General features: G+C 39.5%; 1 non-coding gene across 1 annotated transcript; it reads left to right on the top strand.

Annotated features, from left to right (window-relative positions):
* The first annotated feature begins 7,922 nt into the window (after positions 1-7,922).
* On the top strand, positions 7,923-8,081 carry LOC116286038 (U1 spliceosomal RNA). Its single transcript, XR_004195803.1, has one exon. It is a non-coding gene; the product is annotated as a U1 spliceosomal RNA (small nuclear RNA).
* Positions 8,082-23,090: the final 15,009 nt, after the last annotated feature.

The following is a 23,090-nucleotide window of genomic DNA, read 5'->3' as shown; positions in this document are numbered from 1 at the left end:
AATATGTAGATGAAAATCTTCAAGACTGTGTGTTAGAGAAAGACCCAAAGCATGATTCATAAAAGAGAAAAATTGTTAAATTGGGCCTCATCAAAGTTTAAAACTTTTGCACTTCAAAAGGTACCATTAATGAAAAGATAAGCAATACATAGGAAAGAAATATTTTCAAAACACATATCCAATAAAGGACTTATACCCAGGATTTATTAAGAATGCTTACAATGCAATAAGATAATCCATCAAAACTGGTCAAATGAGAACAGACGTTTATGAAAGAAGATCTATGATGACTAATAAAAATGGTATATGAAAAGATGCTCAATAAAATCCATTAATGAAATGCAAATTAAAATCACAATGAGATACCATTTCACATCCACCAGAATGTTTGTAATAAATCACACTGACATTAACAAGTGTTGGCAAGGAAGTGGATAAACGGGAAGCCTCCCGTGTTGCTGGTGGGGAAGTAAAGTAGAGCAGCCATTGTGAAGAATAGTTTGTTCATTTCTCAAAATGTTAAACATCAAACTACCATATCACCCAGCAATTCCACTCCTAAACCCGAGAGAAATGAAAATATATATCTGCACAAAGACTGGCACAAACACGTTCAAAGTGATATTATTTATATTAAGCAAAAATTGGAAATAACCTAAGTGCCCATCAACTGCTGAACAGACAAGGGGGGAAATGTAGTATATCTGTACAATTAAAGACCATTCAACCTAGAAAAGAACAACCTACTGATACATGGTACATGATGGATGACCCTGAAAAACAATGTGCTAAATGAAAGACACTAAACAAAAAAGACCACATGTCGTATGATTCCATTTATGTGAAATGTCTAGAGAAGGCAAATTTACAGAGATAGAGAGTCAACTAGTGTTCGCCTGAGGCTGGGGTAAGAATCAGGATAAATTGTAAATAGGCATGAGGGATCTTACTGGGAAGGAGAAAATGTACTAAAATTATTTTATGGAAGTGGTAACACTATGTGATAAAATTACTAAACATCATTAAACTGTATACTTGAAATGGGTGAATTTTACGATATGACAATACCTCAATAAAGTTTTTTTGAGAAGATGTAATGTACTGTGATATGTGAAGTATTAATTGGTATTTTCTCTTATTCCTCCTGGTTTCTATTGACCTTCCCAAATATAACTACATGGAAGATAGAAGTGTGTATTTCCTCAAGTAATTTCCAAGGTGAAGGGGGAAAAAATAAATATCAAATTCTTTACTTCTAAGTTGAAAAGCTCCTTTCCAGACAAAAAATATATAAAGGAGAGAAAGCGACCTGACCCACAGTAGATAAGAAATCCTCTGAGTCAAATGTAGGAGACTTTGGAGAGGAAAAAGAGCTAAGCACACGGGGAAGGACATGCCTCTTCCAGGGCGATCAACTCCAGGACTTCCCATGTTTTTAAACTGAAAGTCCTGCATCCCAGGAACCCCTTCACTCTCAGGCGAATCAGGAAAGTTGGTCAGCCTACTCCTGACCTTCTGAGTCAGGTCCTGAGGGACTGATGCAGGAGTATGAGTGGGGAACTAAGAACAGAGGAAATTTGTGCCCTGATGTCCATCTGAGGTTTCTGAAAGTCAGGAGCCTACTGCATCCTCCAGGAAATAGGCAAAGGGTGGATGCTCTATTGTGATCTATAAGAAATACATATATTTGGCCATTCACAGGACCGAAATACATTTCTCAGATATATTTGGTTTCACGTGTAGCTCCTGGCTCACAGCTCCCAAAACCCTTGGAATTTTCTGATCAGTAAGAGCAATGGGAGCATCTTTTAAAATAATATTTGGTCGCTTGTCCTCACTGCTTGTCTTCAGGGCCATAAGGGTGAAACGGGTGTTATTCATAACAAGTCCTTTCCATCATAGTTGCGTTTATGTTAATGAGGCTGACTTTGGATCACACTCCAGGAAGGGAGGCTGGTCGCCAGGAAGACCAACCACGTGGTTAGAGGGTTGGAACTTGGAGCCCCACCCCCTGATTTCCAGGGGAGAAGGGCTTGAGGTGGAAACAATTGCCATGGGCCAATGATTTAGCCAATCACGATGTTGTAATGAGTTTCAATTAAAACCCCCAAAGCACAACTTTTTGGTTCTTTTTTCAGAGAACATCCATGTGGGGGAACCAGAATGCTTCCACATGCCCCTGTGCCCCAAGGACAGAAGTTCTCTTGTTCAGGACCTCACCCTACTTGTCTCTTCCTCGGGCTGTTGATTCATATATAATAGATTGGTAACCTAGTGAGTAAATGGATTTTCCCCAGTTCTGTGAGCCATCTAGCAAATTAATCAAATTTAAGGAGACCCCCTCGTGTTCATAACCAGTCAGTCTGTGCTGGTGACTGGCATCTGAGATGGAGGGTGGGACTGAGCGCTTTATCTATGGAATTAGGTTCTGTCTCCGGGTATGTAGTGTTAGAATTGAGTTGAGTTCTCAGACACCAGAATTGCTTGTTGGAAGCATGGGGAACCACCATCCCTCACGCTGGAAACGGAGTCTTCAAACACCATCTTAGGGAAGTAGAGATGGTAGTGTGGCATATAAGAGAGAAAGAGGCATCCACGTCCTCCAGAGACACCTGTGGCACTGTGAGGTGTTGCAGGGGCTCTGAAAGTTCCTTTGGGTCCCACATGTGACACGGAAGTTAACTGGCAGAAAGCGTGGGATGGTCCTATATCTTGGATGAGGAGATATATATTCAGCAGGTCCTATGTGGACCATTCTCAAAACAAGTGATAGATTGGGCTCAGGGCAGTGCCAGAGCTATGAAGCAGAGTAGGTGCCAAGATAAATGCCACATTCTGTCCGGCTGCCACTTGAGAAAGCATCATACTTAGCCTTTGCCAAGAATCTGATAGGATAAATTATATAGAAAGTAAGGATCCAGCTTAGGACTGAACAAATGAAGCCCTACATGAGATCAAGCCAAGCTCACATCACCTACAGCTGCAAAAGCCCCTAAAATGTCACAAATCCAACCCAGGAAAAAAGGATAGTAAGAAAAAAACTGCACAGGGGGAGCATCTTGAATATATTTAAATTTCAAAATTAGTGGGGAGGTTGTAGCTCAGCGGCAGAGTGAATGCTTAGCGTTCACGAGGTCCTGGGTTCAATACCCAGTACCTTCGTTAATAAATAAATAAATAAATAAAAACCTAATTGCCCCCCCCCAATAAAATAAAAATAAATTAAAAGCTTTTTAAAAACAAGAAAAAAATTAAGTGACTGGAAATAACTGAATTTATTTTTACTTAGAAATGACATTTTCTGCCTCAGGCAAAATAAGAACTTTGAGACAAAAATCAAAGTGAATTACACAGAAAATGAAGGACTGAACATTAGACAAGCTTCTGAAGCAAGCACTTGATGCTCCACAGAGGTTCCCAAACTTGAAGTTGCAAAGAATGTGGCTGCGAGAGCTGGCCTGTAATTTGCATAAGGATCTGAGCCGGCAGTCATGGAATCCCGGCGCAGGCTTTGCAAGTCTAAGAGTGCCCGCACCATCTCTAATGATGAATTGCCAGAGAGTGAGGGGTACCAGGAAACAATGCCTGCGTGTACCAAAAGTCCCAACCAGGAAGCCTGGGAACGCATTATTTACTTATTTTAATAATTTACAGACCAGGAACAAAGGTTTACTTCTACAAACAGTGCTTTTAAATTAAAGACCTTTCAACAATCTTGTCCCTGAACTTTGGATTCTGGTTAAATAATGTCTGTTCAGATTTTCAGACTAATATGGGCAGAGAAACGTTGTTTCAAAACATCATTTTAACTCTCTTGAATTTGGTAAAAACTGGAAAATATGTTCTGTTTTATTTCTCTCATTTGTAGCTAAGTGGTCCCTCTCGTGCAGGGAAATTGTTTAAACTGGCTTTCAATCTGTTTTGCTCAATAAGCATTTTTTTGGTTCGTGGTCAGTTTAAAACATCTACAGCATACCAAATTATCTTATTTCTTCCTGTCTTATTGCTCAGACACTGATGAAGTTAGTAGGTGTAGCATTAAAATACACAATATTTTTGTACATGTGAATGGGAAAATATTGGTAAATATCAAACATAATTATTATGTGTGACTTCATGTTTTAGCTTAGATCAAAAATCCCCAACTATGACTAAATAGCATGGATTTCAAACAAGGATAACTGTATTTCTACAGGGAAAAAAATGGGGAAAATTATTTGAAACTGAAAATTTGAAAAACTTTTCCATTACTGATTATGTCATATAGCATGTTGTACAAAATGCTGGCAAAATCTCCACAAAATGCATAAGGAAAAAAATGTCTACCACAAAGGTAACGAAATACTTAGTAAAATGTCTATATTCTTTTTTTTTTCGTTTTTTTATTGCAGTATAGTCAGTTTACAATGTTGGGTCAATTTCTGGTGTACACCATGTTTCAGTCATACATATACATACATATATTGGGTTTCAGATTCTTTTTCATTATAGGTAACAAGCTATTTAATATAGTTCCCTGTGCTATACAGTAGAAACTTATTTATCTATTTTATATCTAGTAACTAGTATCTGCAAATCTCAAACTCCCAATTTATCCCTTCCCACCCAACCCCTCACCCTGCTGGTAACCATAAGTTTGTTTTCTATGTCTGTAATTCTGTTTATTCTTTGTAAGTAAGTTCATTTGTGTCTTCTTTCTTTCTTTTTTTTTTTTTAGATTCCACATATAAATAATAGCTTATGGTATTTTTCTTTCTCTTTCTGGCCTACTTCACTTAGAATGACAATCTATGGGTCCATGTGTTGCTGCAAATGGCATTATTTCCTTCTTTTTATGGCTGAGTAGTATTCCATTGTATAAATATACCAAAACTTCTTTATCTAGTCATCTGTCTATGGACTTTTAGATTGCTTCCATGTCTTGGTCATTGTAAATAGTGCTGCCATGAACACTGGGGTGCGTTAGTCTTTTTGAATTAGGGTTTCCTCCAGATATATGTCCAGGAGTGGGATTGCTGGATCATATGGTAAGTCTATTTCCATAATGGCTGGATATTCTTTATGAAAATTATATCACATTACACTGATAGAAGAAAAGAACCAACCATAAGAAAGATCTTAAAAAAGTAATGGAGAGTAGAAAGACTAAATAAAAAGAAACGTGGAGAGTGGAAGGAAAGAGTTGGAAACACAGAGATAAAGAAGAAAGAAAGGTGATCTGATTTATCCTTTGCTATTAATTAAATTGTACTACTCAAATCTCAGGAGTTCTCCCAAAGTAGAAGTTTTCCTATTGATTTATAATAATGCCTTGAGAGAAACTGTCCATATATAAAAACCACTGCTTGTAAGACAATATGATTTGCCCGGTTCATTTGAGGTGGTACTTACAGTTAGGCTTATGAAGAGAAAATCAGTAAATGAAAAAGGGCGATGTCAAATTAGTAAATGCACTTCTTCAATTTTGAAATTGGTCTTGAAATCTTCTATTGCACTGAGAAATGGGGCAATTTCCAGCTTGGCCTCGGTATCATCCTCAGTCCTCTGAGTCTTTGGCATGACCATACTTGGCATAACCATATTTTATTGTATCACTTAGGACTACATGCAAATCAAGTTATAGGAAATGGAGAGGCTATGAAAAATATAGTCATCTTTTTTCTTGTATCAGAGGAAGGCTGAGGTAGCCATCACTTGGGTGACTGATCTTTGCCAAGGTCCCTAACAGTCACAAGATGGCCCCTAGAGCTTAGGCCCAGACTGGCACCCAGGGCCAGAGGAAGGGGAGAGGGGCAGTGCTGCCACACATGTTTCTTTTACCAGAAAGGTAAGAAATAAGGGAAATTCTCCAGCCCCAGGGGTAGGAAGAACTGTTGGATCAACCAACCGGCAGTGTCTGCAATACCTTTCAAGAGCTGTTTCTTTCTTTCTTTTTTTTGGGGGGGGGCAGTGATTATGTTTGCTTATTTATTTATTTTTAGAGGAGGTACTGGGGATTGAACCCAGGATCTTGTGTATGCTAAGCAAGTGCTCTACCACTTGAGCTATACCCTCCCCAACTTCCAGAGCTATTATTAGTTCTTAGTCCTAAGATCCTTACTATGAAATAAATCAAGTTCAAGTGCTCCATAATAACTTGTGAAGAATTTATTTTGAAAGAACTAAATATTCTAAGTACTAGGTTCACCTTGAGGTTCCTGTTTCATATTGTAATCAGAATGCCAACAGTGCCCAGCACTGCTTGCCTGCTCCTGTGAGAACTCGCTTCTCCCCAGCATCCGTGGCTGCCAGGGGAAGGCAGCCGGCCCAAGGGGACCCAACACATGCCACATTCAGTGGCCTGTGTTGCTCCCTATGACCTGATCTGAAAGATGACCCAAGCCAGTCGGAATCCTCACTTGAGAAATGAAAACTGAAAAACAGAGCCAGAAGCAGCCGTGGCTGTGAACATGAAAGGGTTCCACAAGGTTGAAATGACCCCACACGCAAGAAAAGTTCTGACAGCAGAAGTTTGCAGGGTAAATGACGAATGCCCAGAATACATGGTTCAACAGTTTTTTTTGTTTGTTTTTGTTTTTGCACGATTCAAGAATCTACAATTAGAGGGGAGGGTATAGCTCAGTGGTAGAGCACGTGCCTAGCAAGCAGGAGGTCCTGGGTTCAATCCCCAAAATCTCCATTAAAAAATCAATCAATCAATCGATCAACCTAATTAGCACCCTCTTCAAAAGAGAAAAAAGAAGAATCGGTAGATTAAAAAACAACAGACCTCGTGAGTTGCCCACATTAAAGTAGTGGAAAATGAGTCATGCAAAGTTTTAAGAAATAGCTATTTATTTTATAAAGGAAAATAAAATGGGATTTATTCCAGTCTCTGAAAAAATGTTGGCTTACAATTATGAATCGGCAAAATAAACAGTGTTAAATTGCAACTAACTCACCTAGAAAATTAACCCAAGGCCTTTGTTGATGAACAGTGGGAGCAGACATTGAGCTTCCAGCGGCTTCCGGGGGCGTCTTTAGGAGTCAGCACTGTGGCGGGAGGCATCAAGACCAGAATCAGGGACCACCGGGCCGCTTCTCTGACAGCTGCTTCCCCAACCAGAACCAGACCTGGAACTGCGAGCGGAACCCGCTGGACCTGCGCTGCTGTGAGAAGGCAACGCCTGCTGAAGGGGCGCGTCTCCGTGGAAACGGTACCAGGAATGAATGATGGTACCCTACCCCGTATCCTGGGTGTCAGCCTGGGACTACATTTCCTGGGAGGATCTGAACTGGCTCCACCCACCTCCCCTGTCCTCGCTCCTGCTCCCAGGGTGGTGAAGGGGAGCGTGGCTTCATTGGGATCCCCACCCTGGGATCCTGAATCATGGCTTAACTAATAATAAATACTCGTTGGAAAAGTGAAAATAAAAACAATTAAAAACCCCAGCAGGGTATTAGACGATCATGACCCAGTATTCTGCATGAACACAGCAAATTCTACCAGATGGCAATGTAGACATCCCTTTACAGAAAAGAACACAAACTTACATTTTTTTTTCTAAATCAAAGTAGCAGATGTTTTTAAAGCGGAGAATAAAGCCAAAATTCTGCTCCCAGGGTACTTTGAATGTTTATCCTCTAGTTTTATTTAGTTTATTTTTCATGTTTCACAATATTTCCGTATGATTAGCTTTCTAGAAAATATCTCAGCTTGACAATCATATTTCTTCTTCCCTGCTGGCTTCACATATAGGTGTTGGTCAGAATTGTCCTCAAAGGGAAAGTTTATGAAATAGATTTAGAAATGTTTGCTAGAATCTATCTTCCAAGCATAATAAAAAGAAAGTGGGGGCAGAGATAGAGCGCAGTGGTAGAGCACGTGCCTAGCAAGCAGGCGGTCCTGGATCCCCAGTGCTCCATTAAAAAACATAAAACCTGTACTTACCTGGCAGGGGAGAGACCATGATCACGAAGGTGGTTTTCCCAGAGTGAGGCTCATCCATCGCTCTCCGGGTGTGCTGACCTCTGCGATTTCCCCAAACGTGGGAAACTCGACTGCATAATTTGTGGCAGTGGGGGACTGCGTTCGTGCTAGAAAAATAAATAAATAAAAATAAAACCTAATTACCTCCCCCTACAAATATATAGTGTTGTATGTCAATTATATCTCAATAAAACTAGAAGGGAAAAAAAGAATGTTTTTTTTTTAATTTTTAAAATAAAATTTAAAAAAATGTGGGGGGGTGGTAATAAGATTTATGTATTTTTTAATTTTTTTTTTTTTTTTAGTGGAGGTACTGGGGATTGAACCTAGGACCCTGTGCATGCTAAGCATGCACTCTACCACTGAGCTATACCCTCCCTACCAAAACAATTTTTTTAAATAAAATTTTGAAAAAAAGAAGTGAGCAAAGTCTTCTTCCAGTGAATTTTAGACAAGTCAGCTAAAAATAAGTGAATCAACAGTATCAGAGGTTCTCAAGTTGTCTATAAAAGAATCCTTAGGCCTTTATGACTGTGTTTCTGGCTGAATATTTTGATGAAGGCAGGACCTGGCCACAGGGGCCCTGTTTCTTGTCTTAGAGGTGTTTGTAGAAAGAGTGATTTCACTGAATTCAGGGAAACCCAAGGGCCTCACAGGGCTGTGCGCTAGCACCATATTTGAGATTAATTTCAATCTTCAAATTCTAGTTCATATTAGAAAATGTCATAAATTTGCTCTTGCCTCCGGAGACAAGCAAAGGGAAAATTGTCTTGATGGCTCAGTGTCTGCGGCCAGGAAAGGTCACACACACAAACTAGGAAACTATTTTTGATAACTTGGACTTGGAAAGACCAGCTTAGCTCTCTGTGAGCTATTTAAAACCTGCTCCAGATTCTTGGGCAGCACCAGATCTTCTGATTACATGTTTACCAGGCAGTCCTTAAAGATTCGTATGGCTCTCCACTCCACAGCAGGGGCACCCAACGCTATTCACCATTAAAGCGAAGTCCAGAGACTGGCGGAATCATCTCCATAAGTATCCGTGCATGGAGAGCAGTGCAATTAACCTTATTTTAGAAATCAGCCAGGAAGCTCCCTGTCTAGAGTCATCAGGAGAATCCACATTTAATACGGGTCCAAATCTTACATTTTTCTAACTTAGTCACAGCTCTTAGGATAAACCTGACGCACTGGAAATAAAGTATTGGAAGAAATATAAGATTCGTCGTGAAGAGCGTGAGAAGGCAGTGGTTAAATTCATAGGCTCCAGAACCAGACGGGCTGTATATGACCTGGCAGTTTGCTTCATCTTCCTGTGCCTTAGTTTCCCCACTTTTCAATGAGACTGATGCTAATAAGCACCCCATAGATTTGCTGTGAGAACAGAATGAGCTTCGTGTTTGTAAAAAGGTGAGAACAACTTCTTGGAACATTGTGTATTAAGAGTATTAGCCAACATTAGTGCAAAGCACAAGATCCTCTCTGTTCTCCATAGAGGTTTATTTCTCAACACCAAAAATAATGCAGCTACATCTCTAAACAGAGAAAGTTGGCACTGCTCTTCTGTGACACCAATGACCTATTTCTTTTACCTTGAGCTGGGATAGAGAAGTCCTGACCAATTGTGAAATAGTGGCTGTGAAGTGTCTGTAAATACAAGCGCTGATTGGGCAAAACTCTGTAAATAACTTCTGTTTCTCCGTAACTGAAATTAATTTTATTCTCAAGCCCCAATCGGTATCTGTGGTGGAAAATTCATTCTTGGCAATTCAAGGGAACTTGGTCACTTTCTGTTTAAACCTTAATCTCTTATGACTGTTCCATCTCTCTTCTCCTTTATACCATTTACCCAGGGTAAAACTCCTGGGAGTTTATAAATTCCCAGGAGACTTATGCCTGTGGGAGAGGAGAGATGGGCTGACCTGTCTCAGGTATGACTGAAGGAGTGAAGTTTGGGCTACCTGACCTTGAATAGTAGCCTCTGTCTCGACTGCCTCTCGTATATATTCTCAGCTGGTCAAACATGAAGTCTGTTATTTTGGCATGGGTAATCTTCCCTGCAGACCCTACTACAGGGGTCCATAACCCTAGCCCTGGGCCCCCCTCCAAGATCTTAATTTGTAATCAAAAAGATTGGGTGGGGAAGAGCTCCTGCTCTCTTTGTACAAACAGGTGCCACAGCACCATTTCTATCGAAGCTATCTTCCATCGGTGCTAGACTGTATTAGTCACTCATTGATGCATAACATATTGCCCCAACATTTAGTGTTTTAACACAACAAACAGGTATTACCTCAGTTTCTGTTGGTCAGGAATTCAGGAGCAACTTAGGTGGGTAGTTGTGGCTCAGGGTCTCTCATGAAGCTGCAATCAAGATGTCAGTAGGGCTGCAGTTAATCTGAAAGTTTGTCTGCGGCTGGAGGATGTTTGCTTCCAGGGTCATTCATATTGCTGTTGGCAGGAGTTCTCAGTTCCTCACCATGTGGGCTTCTCTGCCGAGATTCCAAAGACTCCCCAGGACGTGGCAGTCAGCTTCTCCCAGGGCAAGTGATCTGAGAAAGAGAACAAAGAAGTAGCCACATTGTCCTTTGTGACTTTACCTTGGAAGTCGTGCACCATTCTCCTGGGCACACCATTACACTGTGGAGCAACACTACACCAGTGTGAAAATTCCAGGAGGAGGACACCCCTGGGGGACATCGTGGAGGGTGACTCTCCCATGAATAGTCTGTCAGGTTTCTCTTCTCCCAGAACTCCACATGGGATGCAAGGCACAAGTCCTTTTTGAGGCCAAAACTCATCAGGGATGGTGCCTGCTCTGGAGTTTACTGTCTGGCTTCAAATCCCGTTTCAAAATGTTTTAAGTGTGTGACCTGGGCAGCTTACTTGATATTTCTGCATCAGAATCCTCATGTAGAAAATGGAGTTAATAATTCCACCTACGAAGAGGTGTTGGGAGAATTATAAAAGGTCATCCTTATAAAGTGCTTAGAACACTCTAACACATGGTTACTTCTCGGGAAACACCGCCGTCATCACTGACACTCACAAAGAATTCATCCAGGAAGGGATGGGGGCAAATGGGCAGGCAGAGAGTAAAGCTTCACATTGGATCTCAACTCTCCAGCTCTTCTTTCCAAATCCTCCCCAGAAATCTTTCTCAAACCAAGGGGACGCATTTTTGGTTGTTGAGTTTCTGTTTTAGTTTAAACCTTGTGACTTAAAATCACTCTTTTCTCTGCATCCTACGGTTGTGTTATGGTATACTCTTTGCTTCAAGCCCTTGGCTTTGGTTCTTAATGCTTATAAGTCAAGATTTTAGAATTCAGAGAGCATTTTTCTCTCCCAAGCACCTGGCTCTTGGAACCTTTGATGCCCTGTATTAAAACTCAAAGCCACTAATCAAAGTGATAGCAATTGCTGACTCGGGGGTTGGGCACCAACGCAAGTGCTTTATACATTAACTCATTCAACCACCATAGCAACCGCATGGCATAAATATTATGATTATCACCCCTTTTTACAGATGAAACAGGCACAGAGAGGGTCAGTGGGCCAAGTCCACAGAAAATAACTAGCAGAGCTGACCTTTGGCCTTTGAATCCTGGTAAGCCCATCCCCCCTGCATCCCCACCCCCCTCCTCTCTGCTCTAGGCTCCTGTCCACGACCTTGCATAACCACTCAAGAGCTTGCTCTAGCTCTTTCACATTCTCCTTTTCTCACAACACTTTATCTCAGCCTCAAGGACACTTCTTTTAGCTCTTTGTTTGATATCACTTCTGACTTCAAAAAAGTTACAAAAATAACACAAAGAATTTCTTACAGCCATCACCCAAATTCTGTACATGGTAACATTTTACCATGCTTTCTTTACTATTCTGTCTTTCCGTCTTGTCTCTGTCTGTGTACAGTTATATATTTATAAATACATCAAACTTCTTGAGAGTAAGTTGCAGACATATCTCTTTGCCCTTAAATATTTCTGCGTTTGTCTCCTAAAAAAACAAAGATATTGCCTTACATAGTTTAGAACAATGATTAAAATCAGGACATTAACAATGTTAACACTACTAGCGGTGGAAAGCTGGTAAATGTTTAACAACCAGCTCTCTGGGTTTAAAAAAAACTCTGGCCTTGTCATATTTGCTACTTCCCACTAGGGCCAATTTCAAGCCATCAACCTGATGTCACTAAACTTGGGGTTGAAAGATGTCACAGTCAGTTCTTGTGAACTGGTACAAGCCAACACACGAAACCACTGAAAAAGAACACTTACCTAGGATAATGGCAGTAAAATTTACAAAGCACGAAGGAGAAAGGAAAAAATATATATTTATGAAAATGAAAACATTTTCTTACTACTTCGTTGAACTACGTTCCATTGGTAACCGCCTCAGTTTCATCTAAGGACAGTTGTCATCCAGTACCAGGAAGAGAAAGTGTGGCTTAACAGTCACAACTTTATGTAAAAGATTAACATGTTTTATATAAAACACAGCACATGATTGCTTTGGATGTGGCTTCCAAAGCAAGTAAGGAAAGTTTGATATGCAGAATTAGAGAGATGAGAATCCTGCTCTGTGATTATTCTCATTCGCAGTTTCTGTAGCTGCCAGATACTGTGCATTTGAAGCTGTGAGGCTGAATCTGCAAGGATGGGAATAAAGACAACAAACCTGAAGTCTCAAGAGTCTAATGTTGCCATGCAATCACGGCACTTGAGCGGAAAATTGATACGCGTCTTACTTTGAATTGAATACACACGCACATAATAACGTCGTTTCTCTAAGGCGTTTGAGAATTCGTAAAAAGAATTAAAATGCACAGGGAAAAAACATAGAGATAAATATCCCACTAGATCAGCCTCCCTCCAAGGAATAAAACCCTAGGAAAAAAGTATTGGTTGGGTAAATGGCATTACTCTCATCTTCAAACCAGTATCGGTAGAAACATGTAGAAACATTTAGAAAAACTGAACAGAATATTTTATTTTATTGCAATTATTTCCTTTTAATTGAGCATAACTTACAAATTCAATAAAATATAGGAAAAATTAATTGCATATGAGTAACTTATTTAATGAAACAATCATGCAGATCAATTTTAAAGAGATATATATTATGTAAAATAATATTAGCCCACAATAGATTAGGTTTAAATTTAGGCATATTTACACAGTATCTCATTTCAGAAATATATGTATTAGTGGATTTCCACCACTGTTGACTTAGCAGACATTGACTCTTCACTTGGAATTTGGAGTATTCTCACAAAGTGATGTTTGTTACAGCATCATTATCAACTACATGAGGTAAAGAAGTATTTGATAGTGATTATAAATCAATTATTTTCACCAAAACAAAATGAAATGTAGTTTTAAAGGATACCAAAATAAATAAAACATATCCCACAGAGAAAATGTTATAGATAGATTAAAATGGAGATGTGGACATTGGGATCACAACCAAAATAGATGAACGCTGTAGAGATGAAAACCCACAAAAAGATATCTGCCTATTTCTCTGATGATACAGAGAATAGAATCTGGGTTAAAAGGACCTAAAGCAAGTTGACCCACCTGTGAAGCTGTAAAATGAAACTAAGTAAAAGGAGATGATTTCAGAGGGCGTCTTTGTCAGGATTTTGCTTAGCTGGAAGGAGCACTCCTGAGTTATACAACCCCACTTGTGTGTGTCGGCATTAGGACCACTCGCTGCCCCAGCCAGCAGAGGCTTAAGGAGATTTTCTTCAGGGCAACACAAGTGATGGAATCCCAAGCTAGAAAGAGTTCACGTTATAAACCCGCAACACATCATCCAACTGGCTCCGTCAGATGGCATCAGGTTAGTGGTGTCATTTAGAGGTGGAAGGAATAGGGGAAGGGGGTGGAGAATCAAAAGTGTTTCATTGATCAACAATTCCCGCAGCCATCCCTGAGCTTTATTACTTCCCTTGCCCCCTGATACCTCCACCGCGGGTCCTGTTATTTCAGACACTAATCTCAACCCACACAGTTGAAGATTTATCTTTCTGCAGTTGAGTCATCCTGCATTCAGGCATTTTCTCTTAATTTTTAAATACAGTGTGAAAGGCACACCTTTCACCTGATACCTTTTAGGGTAATCAAACTGAGGTTACTGGAGAAACAAGAATAGACAGAAGACAGCTAAACAGAGCATACAGGACACATGTTAGCCAGCTCTCCCTTATGACTGAGGCTAGCTTCGCCACTTTTAAAATGCACATGTATGTCAGGGAATAATCATAATCCTTTTTTTTTTATTTTTGGGGGGGTGGTAATTAGGTTTATTTATTTTTTTAGAGGAGGTGCTGGGGATTGAACCCAGAACCTCGCACATGCTAAGCGTGTGCTCTACCACTTGAGCTACACCGTCCCCCAATCATAATCCTAAAAACTCATCTTCATTGAATGTTTACTATGATCCAAGTGCCTTGTCATTCATTCATTTATTTACTCAATTACTAAGGACCAAACACTAGTTTTGGTACATATGTTATAGCACTGAAGAAAGCAGATAATAACCCTGCTTTCACGGAGTAAACATATTAGTGATAAACAATATCAACAGATCATGAGCTATGTTGAAAAATAAAAAGTGGAGAAAGATGATTAACAAGGGATGATATTGTCTCATTTAATATTCATAGCAAACCTAAGAAGTACAAATGAAAAAGCAGGAGATTCTGAGAGGTTAAGTAACCGGGTCAAGGTCACACAGCTGAGAGTGGAAAAGGTAACCTTGAGCGCTTAACCATTGTGTGGCTCACCTGCTTATTTTTGTTTAATTATGTGCACTGTTTGATCAAAGAGCGGGACAAAGAACAGAAAAGAAGAAAGCGAGGAAAAACACGGTACCTCTCAGAACTCCTAAAAAAGGCTAAATCATAGTGTAGTGTCACCACTGCCAGTCATTAAAACCTCCCTGGTGCCAGCTGCGGAGTGCCCAGCCTTCTTTGCCTGTCCCCACATGTCCTCACCATGCTGCATTTACACTTCTTCATCTATTTTCTAGCTTCTCCATTGGCCTGTGTGCTGCTTGAGGGCAGGGACCATCTTTCATTCATTTCATTCATGTGTTATATTCACAATATCTAACACGGTCTCAGGACCATAGTTGGTGGCCAATAATTGCTGGATAAATAAACTAGTAATTAAGTTAGAATTTGAGAGAAATCCTTTTGAAGACGACAGCCCGAGTCATCTGTGTGCCAAGTATTCCTTCCCACAGCCCGGAATCCTCTTGGCACATTGGTTGAGAGCTCTGACAGCAGGGTCAGAAACCCAAGGATAGAGTCTCAGCCCCAAAACTTGTATATCTTGTGGTTCTTCACTCAATTTCTCTAAGCCTCACTTTCTTTGCCTGCAAAACATAGATAATGAAAGTTTCTAAATTTTCGCTGATGTAAGTATTAGATATGATCGTTCATGATCTATTCTTAGCAATAAGGCTAATGCTCTGTAATTGCTTCCTACATGTTAGCTGCCGTTAGTAGTAATGGTACTAGTGGTAGTATCTGACTCAAGATTATAATTACAGAGAGAGTATCTTCTCCTAAATGGTTTAAGTCAAGAACTTTTTTTTTTTTTGAGTAAAAGTAGATTCATTTAGAGAGATGTACACGGCGGGGAGGGGAGTGGTAAATGCAGATACACACTCCAGAGACAGCATGCGGGCAAGAGAGGGAGCAACTGCATGGCTCAGGGTTGCTGGGTTTTATATGCTAACAAGTGAGGGGATTGTTCCAACTGCCCTGGGGAAGGGGCAGGGATTCCCAGGAACTGGCCCTCCACTTGACCTCTCATGGTTAGGTTCAGAACTGTCATGGCACTGGTGCGTGTGTCATTCACCATGCTAATGAAGCTAATGAAGCTCAAGGTCCACTGGAGGTCGAAACTCCCGCCACCTTGGGCCTCCAGGTCTATTGGGAGTTGAGTTTTCCGCCATCTTGGTGCTAATTGCTGTGGCATTCCTTTGATAGCTATGTCCTGCCCCCTTCCTTCCTGTCTCATTCCCCTCCCGCCTCATTCCCCTCTCAGAGATTTTACTCCCATAATCTTATGGTGGTGGCAGTCTGTCTTCTGTAGCTACTCCAGGGCTGAATAGGGGCGTTGACCCTGCCTGATAAAATTTTCTGAATGCCTAATCTAGGGGCCGCAGGGGCAGGACAGCTTTTTGCTTCTGGAGTCTGAGGGCAGTATGGGCTGGAATTCTCACATAGCTATCATCTTGACGGGGAACTGTTGTAACCGCTTCTGTAATGTTTCTGTGAATCTTAAAGGTGAAGCACCTCTTGCAACAGCATCAAAGCACAACAATAACTGTCTAAAAAAAGACTTAAAAGACACCTTAAACACCTGGTTACAATGTAAGTGGTAGGCTTGCCTACAGTAACTAGAATTATCACTGATTATAAGGTCAAGAAGTTTTTGGATAAGACTTCTTTATAATCAGAATGTTGTAACCTACTTATTCTTCCTGTCAAAATCCGCCTTATCCTTCATGGCGTTGAAGGCCCAATAGTTTTCCAAACCCAAACCAAACCAGAAGGTTAAGATGGCAATTTTAAGATGGCAGGTTGACATTTTGGGTTAGGAGTTCTCAGAGCACCACTTAAGAAGCTGTCTGCTCTCCTTGTCACATGATTAAGAAGAAATGCAGGTGCTAATTCATGGTTGATCCATTCATGGTTTTCAAACTTTCATGAGTGACAAGCTGTAGAATTGCTCTTCAGAAGCAGAGTTAGGACCTACGACAGGAAGTGTCCCTGGGGTGTGTCTGCTCTGTAAGGTGCTCTAAGGACTTCGGTGGCTCTAGTTTGCCTTTGATGGCATCAACATATTGGCCTCTCATAAAATAATAAGAATGATAAAATCACAGCACAATGAAATTGCAATGACATCATATGTTCAAACACTTTTATAGCTTCGATGAGTTCATTTTTTAAAAGCTTATGAATTACTTTTGTTCACTTTCTAATGCCAGTATCCAAATAGTCTCAATCTCCTTAGGTTTTCCTCCTATCTCACTTACTGTTTATGTCCAATAATAATACTGATGCTGGCTGTTCCCGGATACCCTTACTTCTACATCTTGCCCCTCTATACTTTTCTATAAGACCATTGCCTATAAAGAATTTTGAAACAAAATTATTTTGAAATTGTCTAGCCACCACATTTAAATAACTGAAACAAAACCCAAACAAACCAGAAAACCAAAAAAAATGACCAAACCAAATAATGCGAGAAATGTCACCTAATATTGTTTTCTTCACAAAAATAATGAAAGGAAAAAATCCACAAGATGCTGATGCAAAGTTGGACCATGCAATGTGCTGAGCCTCCTAATCTTCCTGTTCTGACCCCTTTCTAAGTCACCAACAAGGTGACTAAGAAAGGGATTCATCACCCCAAATAGCACAAGATGGCTGAACACACGACACTTGACACTGGACAGGTGAGAATGACAGCAGTTTATTAGTCACATAACTCACACATGAAGGTAAATAGACACTGTGCACCATGGAGGGCCCCACAGGGATTGCACTCAGGAGCAGAGTGAACCAACAAAGGTGTGAGAGGCGTGCTTTGTAGTAACGAGTGGATGGGGTGCCTCCTGCTTCCCGCGGGAGGCTGTAATTGCTTCTTTGAATAATTTGCAGACGAGCAGAGGTTAAACCCATTTAAGTTAGGGACTAGGTTTCACACAGCTGGTCCAGCTGAAAGAGGACCTAGGCAGGCAAGGACCCTCTCCTGATGGGTGGGAGGCATATCTGGTGAGAGCAGGAGAACTCACAGTAAGGCCTCTGAGGCTCAAGGATGTCATGTAGCACTTGAAATTTTATGTCTCACTCCTTTATGCTGTTGACTAAACAAATTCCTAAGAATTCTCCCTAATATTCCAATACTTAGCCTTTGAAGTAAAGGTAAGTGAGTCATCTAATTTTTGCTGTAGAGCTGAGTGATGGGAGAAACTGGTCCAATTGGGGAAATAACCATGAGATTGACTCACACACAGTGAGACACACTGAACTGGAGGACTGATCTGCCACATGATGGTACTCATTCTTGGCAATTATTTGTCAAGCAGGTAGTGAAGCTCTGGCGGAAACAATGTTGTGTGTTCACCAAACCCACCTAAAGTTCCTGCTGAGCACACATTTTCTATGCATCTCCAAGTTACTCTGCAAAAACATGGGGCCATGAGACTAAGTTTCATCCAATGGAATGTGGGTGAAAGTTACAAATGATACTTCTAGACCCATGTGAGATCCTTCGTTTTCTCTTCGCTTTCCATGAAGACCCTGGAAGCCACATAAATTGAAGATAGCCTCACAAAATAGAAGGAGTTTAGTCCTGGAATTACTACGATATCCTTCCCCCCACAATAGCCTCATTGGACTAGGACATAAGTGAACTATAATAAACTTTTATTGTGTTAAATCTCCCAAGTTCTGAGAATGACTCGTTACGGCAGATAGTTTAGCCCTAATAGATAACCCCTGGACAGAACATTAAGAAAACTTCAGATGTGGGAGGAGAACATTGTTACAAACACTAGATAGAGTTTCCTCTGAATAATCCCTTCCTCTTATCTTGCTTTGTGCTGCAGAAAATATCTCAAAATTGTATTACAGGAAAGAAAGTCAACTCCCCTTAGGTACAGTGGGAAAAGAATCAGTAATTAAATGTACTAGAGAAAGATGAATTCTGAACAACACTAACTAAATAAGGATAAGGTGAAAAGAAATGGGTAGACAATCTACTATCTTAATCAATAAAATAAGAGCTAAAAGTAAGATGATAAGAAAAGAACAGGAGATGAAATGAGAGACTAAGAATTCATTTGAGGGGCAAAACAGCATCACTACAGATAAAGAAAATGAATGGACAGAGAGGAAAATTGAATTCATGAAAGAGATGAAAGTTTTGAGAAAATCACTAATAAGATCAGTCATGAGGTTAAAATATGGGAGAAGGGGGTGGGTATTGAAATAATTAAATATAAATAAATAGATAAGGAGCACAGATATCTGCAATTAAATGGCAGACATCCTGAAACTAGAGAACTGAACAAGTGTAATGACAAAAGCCTCCAAAGAATTACCATCAACAAATAACCTGCAAATAAAGAACGATTCCAGCAGACGGAACACACGTTATCAACGCTAACCAAGCCATAGCTTAGTAAAGCCACAACATTTTAAAAATAAAGAAAACCAACAGAAGAAAGAAAAAGGAGTGGGGAGAGAGAACAGGGGCAAGGAAAGGAAAAGTGAGTAAAAGAAGATGTTCTTCAGGCACTGGGCAGAAAAAAAATATTCCACTGGAAAGGAGAAAGAATTGAGGCACAGCACGACGTAAGACTAAACATAGTGAAGAAATACATGCAGGAAATGTCCAAAGGGAAAAAAACCCATATGGTCCAAGGAGATGACACTCAACCAGGAGGTCAGAATATCAAACAGAACTTCCAAATTTGAAAAAAAAAAACTGCAGGAATGCAGGACTCCTGGGTTGTTACTAGGGGAAGGGAAGGAAGGAGAAAGGGAGGGAAGAAGGAAGAAAGGAAGAAAAGCAAAAAAAAAAAAAAAAGCAAGAAAAAACCCCCAAATTACTGAACTCAGAAATGGAAAATCTATGTAAAAGGACTTGAGGGGGGAACCGGGGGTGGAATGAAATTCACCTAAATGTGGAATAAATACTAACATATTATTTTCAAAAAATAGTGGTATACAGTTGATCTTTGAACAACACAGGTTTGAACTGCACAAGTCTACTTACCTACGGATTTTTTTCAATAAATGTATACTGCAGTACTGCACAACTCTGGGTTGCTTGGATCTGTGAATATGGAGGGCTGACTGCAAAGTTACATGCAGATTTTTGACTGCTGGCGGGGAGGGGCAGTTCACATCGCTTACCCCTAAGCTGTTCAAGGGTCAACTGTACATATACAATGGAATATTATTCAGTCATAAAAAAACAGGGAAGTCCTACCACTGGTGACAACATGGATGGAGCTCAAAGGCACTACACTAAGTGAAATAAGTCAGACAGAGAAATATTGTATGAACTCACTTATATGTGGAATCTAAGACAAAAAAACCCCACCAACCTCATAGGAAAAGAGATCAGATTGGTGGTTACCAGAGGCGGAGGTTTGGGGTAGGGGCAGTGAGAGGAAGGTGGTCATAAAGGTACAAACTTCCAGTTTTAAGGTAAATAAGTTCTAGTGTTAACATGTTATCCCTGCTGTAGGACATGTAGGTAAGTCATTAAGACAGTAGATCCCAAGAGTTCTCATCACAAGGAGAAAATTTTCTTTTCTTTTTTTGTATCTAAGTGAGATGACAGATGTTAACAAAACCTGTTGTGGTAATCATTTCACAATACATGTAAATCTAATTTGACATTGAGGGGAGGGTATAGCTCAAGTGGTACAGAGCATGCTTAGCATACACAAGGTCCTGGGTTCAATCCCCAGTAACACCTCTAAAAAATAAATAAATAAGTAAATGTAATTACCTACCCCCCCCCAAAAAAACCAAAAAAAAGTAAAAAAAAAAAAATTGAAAAAAAATTTCGGCATCACATTGTACCCCTTAAACTTATACAGTGGCCTATGTCCATTATGTCTCAATAAACCTGGGGAAAAAAGTAAAAACTGAGAAGAGGTAGGAAAAAAATTCAATTTGACCTTAAACTCAAAAACAAAGCAAAACAAATGGAATGTAAAATAATAGAAGTAAAATGCAATTTGACAGTTTAAAAAAAGAGTTCAACTAACCAATGGGGATGCAGGCACCAATGTGAAAGGGGGCAGCGGGAGTGAGGGACCCAAGGCTCTGGGCCCAGGTCTGCATTTGAGTTTTACTGGTTTCTTAATTATGTAGCCTTGGGCAATCATGCACATTTTATTTATCTTCCTTTTCTTCCTAAAAATAAAAAATAAGGACACAGAGGAACTACTTATTATTTATAACTAAGATGATTGATTTCTTGAATATGCATAAGCACATGGGACTGTCCTTTATGATTGGATTACCACATTCTGTCGATTCTTAATTATTGGCTTTATTCCTTTGATAACTATGTAAGTTTAAAACGCTAAAGCTCAAATCTGTTCTTAGAAACAATGATCATATATGTAAACAATGTACATATATGTAAACTAAAAAATGTGCCATATACCCTACATATGTATTTACAAACAATATAATGAATATGTGCAATCAAACAGTAATAATTCTACCTAATAAAACTGAAAAAGGAAAAAGAAAAATAAATAAATAAATAATTTAAAAATTAAAAGTGAGGATGATACCTCTACCTCATGGGGTTGTTTTAAGGATTATACGATTTAATACACTTAGAGCATTTAGGATAGTTCTTGGCGCATTATAATCACTCCATCAGTGTTAGCTTTGTTAGCAATGTCCTCACTTTTCAGAGCAGAGGCTTCAGTCAATACTGCTTAAGATGGAAATAAGTAATTCTTAAGAATGACTCCAACTTCTTAATGCATTTTATTATCTCTTTCCTTAAGCTTGGAGAAATCTTTTAGAACATAAGATCCCATCAATTTTATTCCTCTTAAATACTCATAAGCTTAAATACAATATTTTTCACTTAGAATATGATCTCATTCAAGAATTACTTTCACCAATTCATGTACCTATGCTTCCATCTATATCTACGCCTAGAAAAATACCTGGAGTAGTTATTTCTGAACGGTGGATTAACAGTAGCTTTTTTCTTTTAACTTTTTAAAAGTTTTCTTTTTCATTATTTAACTTCTTTATATTGATCCCACACTATTAAAATAAAAATAATATTACACGGGAAGAAGAAAAATTGTCTCTTGCATTCCCTAGACTGTGGATCTTTAGGTGTTACACGCTTGGGTATATCTACTGTTAGAATATTAAGGAAATTTACACATACACTTACTTTTTGTAAAATTAGCTGGTTATAGTCAGCAGATCTTTTGCTTCAGCTCTCTACCCTAGTAGACCTGCAAGAGCTTTTTTTTTTTTAAATCATATTTATTCTTTTTTTTTAATCTTTTTCAATATTCTTTATCCCCCTCCCCCTTTCCCTTTGGTAAGCATAAGTTTGTTTTCTATGTCTGTGAGTCTGTTTCTGTTTTGTAAATAAGTTGATTTTTTTTTTAGATTCCACATATAAGTGATATCATATAATACTTGTCTTTCTCTGCTTGACTTACTTCACTTAGTATGATAATCTCTAGGTCCATCCATGTTGCTGCAAATGGCAATATTTCATTTTGTTTATAGCTAAACATATAGCTAAATTTTTATATGTATACCACATCTTCTTTATCCACAATGTCTTACATCACTTCAGACTTTTTCTAGACATTTACAAATGTGCATACATGAGCTTAGAAAACATGTATCTATTCACTATTTGTTACATGTGTAAGATAAAACTACAAACATTGCTGTCTTAAGTCAGTTCCCTGGGAAATAGAGTTGAAATAGATTTACATGCAGAACGTTAAGGGGAGTGATCTCAGGATTAACACCTGTGGGAGAATAAAAGTACTGAACTGAGATGCTGCGAGCATTGGTACCCAGGTTGCTCTTGGCAACCACAATAATGCTATGCAATTTCATCCTTACGTAACCTATCCCACTCTTGCAAACAGAATTTACTTACAAATTAGGTCAATGTTCAATTCCTCTAATGGAACAATATGTGAACAAACAGGCCAGAGTTCAGTACCTGGGCCAGGTATAAAAATCCACAAGAATGCTGACTTCCTAGCTCTTCTTTTCAATCTTGTTTATTTATTACAGCTCCGAGGGAGTTTTTCCAGGTTGACCGAGAAAAACACATCAAACATGTAGTAGTTATTGCTGCAATAATGCTGCATAACAAATCAAATCAAATTCAATGGCTTCTGAAAACAAGCATTTATCCTTAGACTCAAGGATCTGCAAGTCAACTATAGTTCACCTGATTTACGCTAGGCTCAGCTAAATGGCTGTGCTCCTGGCTTCAGTCCAAACTATCGGTCAGGCTCAGGTTTGTTCTGGCTGAGGCATGTTCTCCTCAAGGCATGTAACTGTAAT

The sequence above is a fragment of the Vicugna pacos genome, chromosome 29, assembly GCF_048564905.1.
Source record: "Vicugna pacos chromosome 29, VicPac4, whole genome shotgun sequence".
NCBI lineage: Eukaryota > Metazoa > Chordata > Mammalia > Artiodactyla > Camelidae > Vicugna > Vicugna pacos.
The sequence above is the reverse complement of the archived record's forward strand: the minus strand, read 5'-3'. Positions and strand labels throughout refer to the sequence as shown.